General features: G+C 39.4%; 1 non-coding gene across 1 annotated transcript; it reads left to right on the forward strand.

Moving 5' to 3' along the window:
* Positions 1-981: 981 nt before the first annotated feature.
* On the forward strand, positions 982-1,100 carry LOC145677751 (5S ribosomal RNA). The gene has a single exon (XR_014129981.1). It is a non-coding gene; the product is annotated as a 5S ribosomal RNA (ribosomal RNA).
* The last annotated feature ends 3,336 nt before the right edge of the window (positions 1,101-4,436 follow it).

Genomic DNA, 4,436 nt, shown 5'->3' on the forward strand with positions numbered 1-4,436 from the left:
AGTTGAAAAATTTTTTATGCATGTAAAAAATATAGACATGAACCAACTTGTGAAATAAAAAGACCAGAAAACTACTCTTTCTAAATTATGTGTAAACTTTTTACCGAAAACGAAAGTTGCACGAAAGACTTTTTGTCCCTTTTTTGGCCTCCGGTGCTTGGGGTCCCTGGTTCAATCCCAGCTCGTGCCGTGTGAACTTTGTCGTGCATAAAGACCGTGCTCATGGGTTTTCTCGGGTTTCTCCCGTTTCCTCCCACTTTCTTCATTCAGTACTCATCATCACCGTCTCCTTTAGCGTAACCGGTATAAGTATGCGACGTAAATCTAAAGATTTCATTTCATTTCCCTTTTCTGCTCATACTGCTGATTATGCGCGATTATGCCAACATCCAACTCCGCGGATAATCGTGCGATTACTGTATATACAACTAATACAGATACGTAATTACATTATCAGTTACAGTATCGGTTTTTATTTACTAATTTGCCTCACTTTATTTGCATCCCTGCAGTAAATAATTCTTATCGATAATAGTTAAAATGTATATTACATTTTAGTGCTTCACGACTGAATGATCATCTGCCTTACGTTATCCCGCAGCTGAAGAGGATGCTACACTGAAAACTACCTTGCGTTATAAAGGGTAAGTGAAACATATCTTAAAAATATCTTTCATACATTTCATTGTGTACATTAAAGAATGTAAGTTTGCCTTTTTCCTGTAATCAATACTTAATAAAGGATTTATTTTTATTTATTTATATACAATTTCATACGTGGTTCGTGATAGTAAACTCGATAGGACATAGTGGCACTATGAACATCCGAATCACTCATCATTCGAACATTCAAATATTTATTCGAATATTAGTATATTCCAAGTAATGTTAACGACGTTAATATGCTTGCCTTTATAGTTAATAATGTCAATTCTTACTTAAAACATACTTCCTTAACAGGACATTGAAGAAAAGGTAGTTGCCAACGGCCATACCATGCTGAATATACCGGTTCTCGTCCGATCACCGAAGTCAAGCAGCATCGGGCCTGGTCAGTACTTGGATGGGTGACCGCCTGGGAACACCAGGTGCTGTTGGCATCTCTTTTTCAAATTTCATTATCCTTCAAGTACGAAAATACTAGAAACATTAATTTTATAGTACTTTCAAGAGATAATTTATCAACATTATTTCATAGCGATTAATCGATATTCTAAGCGTTATACCCACTATTTCTTACACTAACAGCCTGTTTATTTGCACGGCACATTAAAATAACCTGATTTCCGATCCGTGTGCACCTACTACTATACTTAACACGGAATGTATTACCACTTTTTAAAAGTAAATTATTATGACTAAGTGTAGATCTCCGGCGAGTAAATGCCTTTCGTATACAAGCACGACACATCTCCGCTATGTGCTTTACTTTTTTACTAACAGCATATAGAAATTGGATTTCAAGGTGTTTCTACATAACAGAATGAAGCAAATTTCGTGATTTAACTCTTTCGAATAATGTGTTGGTCCTGACAAGGACCGTTTGAAATGAAAAATCTTGAAGAAGATTTTTACTTAGAGCTTGTGTACTTGGTAACAGCCTTCGTACCCTCACTTACAGCGTGCTTGGCAAGTTCACCAGGCAAAAGAAGGCGCACAGCTGTTTGGATTTCCCGGCTGGTGATAGTTGACCGCTTATTGTAATGGGCCAAACGAGAAGCTTCAGCAGCAATACGCTCGAAGATGTCATTAACAAAGCTGTTCATGATACTCATAGCTTTGCTAGATATGCCAGTGTCAGGATGCACTTGCTTCAAAACTTTGTAGATGTAAATGGCATAGCTCTCCTTCCTCCTCCTCTTCTTCTTCTTATCTCCCTTGGAGATATTCTTTTGGGCTTTACCAGCCTTCTTTGCAGCCTTTCCGCTAGTTTTTGGTGGCATGATGACTCACTCGTTCAGCAAAATTAGATGTGTCCGCCGATTTATCGACTTCATTTAAATTACAGTACGTGTTTCAATTCGCGCCAACTGCCTTGCTTTTCATTTGATGCACTCGGGTGCACGCTTGAAGTAGTAACAAAACTGACTTGATTCATGGGAGGCCGCAATTTTTCCTCTCATCTTATTACGAAAGAATATTGAACAATGTCTGGTCGCGGCAAAGGTGGAAAAGTCAAGGGAAAGAGCAAGTCCCGCTCCAGCAGGGCTGGCCTTCAATTCCCAGTAGGCAGAATCCATCGTCTTTTGCGAAAGGGTAACTATGCCGAACGAGTTGGTGCTGGCGCTCCCGTGTATTTGGCTGCAGTCATGGAATACCTGGCAGCTGAAGTTCTTGAGTTGGCAGGCAACGCTGCTCGTGACAACAAGAAGACTAGGATTATTCCACGTCATCTGCAGTTAGCTATCCGTAACGACGAGGAATTAAACAAGTTGTTGTCTGGAGTTACAATCGCTCAGGGTGGTGTTTTGCCCAACATTCAAGCTGTACTTCTGCCCAAGAAAACTGAGAAGAAGGCATAAATGTAAGACCTATATCTCATACAAATCGGCCCTTATGAGGGCCACAAACCCCTTTATAGAGGAGATTTACGATTGAAATGAATTGTTTTCGATATACAGACTCATCAAAAGTGTCTGAGATAGTTGCTTAGTGTCATTCGAAATTCTCGCTGCTATTCGATTAATTAGTATGTGTAGTCGTCGATCGTAATTGAAGCCCATAGGAAGTCACACTATCTTTAGAATACTCCAAACAGCGATGTGCTTAGTTCCCACTACATTATTAATTATAAGATCATTACCTTTTGTATTGTCGCTAGCTACATTTTTTTGATATTTGCGTACATCGGGCTCATATTACCCAGAGGACAGGACAGTCGAGCCCAGATTCTCAGCAATGGAAGAAAACCTCATACCACATATTCTCATGTACTTCATGCTAGACAAAGGAATTTCCAACATTCTTAAAGCACTCATGTTTCTCTCTTGCGTTGGCTTGGCTGAAATTACTCTGTTCAATATGTTCTCGACATTTATTATTGTTCATTACTATGCCCCAATGACATCATGAACAGAGCGGATCAAAAAACTTTCCTAAATTTCTTTTGCAACATAGTAATGACATTAAATGCACACTTAAGTACGATTTATTCTTTGCAAGGTCGATATTCATATTTGTGTGATATGTGTTATATGTATATGGTTTGTAATACGCAACTACTCTTATTCTCTGATCTCAGAACTCATTTGCTACTGTGCCCAACGAGCGAGCCTAGGTTTCTTGTAACTACTGCCTTTCTTTAGTAAATAATGTGAAGTATACAATGCATTAACCTACATCTCATATTTGTATTACTCTTTATTTTACTAACCCGCTACGAAGTGTCATTAATTTACATGTAAATCACAATAGACACTACCGCAAAAGAAAAAAATCGAACCCAAGACCACGTAAACAAGATAAAGGACAAGATTCAGGTTTCTAACGCATTATTCGCCCCTCACAGCACAGTATAGAAGTTGTATAAGCCTCTATACGTACATCCTACTGTCAGAACAGAAATTCCGACTTGCGTTTCGCATCTCTCATGCTCGCTACTTCCAACAAATCGCCAATTTCCAACCAGAACCCCTTCTCCAGCATTAATACTGCTACATATGAATACGTATACATGAACGTACATAATGTAAAAAAAAACGTATGATTTTCTCAAATTAATCTCTCTACGTCTGTAATTTTGTGTGCATCAAAAGGCTTTAATGTAGTTACACGAATTCTTATAATCTAACAGAAAATCGCACAAAGTAAATCTTTCCCTTTATATAAATTTGTTGGCTCTGAAAAGAGCCGTTTATGCCAATTTTATATCCAAAATAGGAGGAACCCCAACTTAACCTCCGAAACCGTACAGGGTTCTTCCTTGCCTCTTCAAGGCATACACAACATCCATAGCTGTCACTGTCTTCCTCTTGGCGTGTTCTGTGTATGTAACAGCATCTCTGATTACGTTCTCCAGGAATACTTTCAATACTCCTCGGGTCTCTTCATAAATGAGACCAGAGATACGCTTCACACCACCACGGCGAGCAAGACGCCTAATAGCGGGTTTGGTGATACCCTGGATGTTGTCACGAAGAACTTTACGGTGGCGCTTGGCACCTCCTTTGCCAAGACCCTTGCCTCCTTTTCCACGTCCTGTCATTTCGATATGTTACTGCTTCGCTCACCACACACGAGAAATACAAGCCCAAGCAGCCCAAGACTCGTGGTTTTGTTCCTTCGATCATGCAGGGAAAGCACGGAGGAAAAACACAAAACGTGTCTAAGCCAATGAGAACTGTCCTTTTCGACTGACTTTATCCAATGAGAAATAGCTTGATTTAACGGTTTTGCTCTTTATATAACTTGACTTCATTCAGCGCGCAATCATTCTC

Source organism: Thermobia domestica, unplaced genomic scaffold, assembly GCF_964235325.1.
Source record: "Thermobia domestica unplaced genomic scaffold, izTheDome1.hap1.1 HAP1_SCAFFOLD_1316, whole genome shotgun sequence".
NCBI lineage: Eukaryota > Metazoa > Arthropoda > Insecta > Zygentoma > Lepismatidae > Thermobia > Thermobia domestica.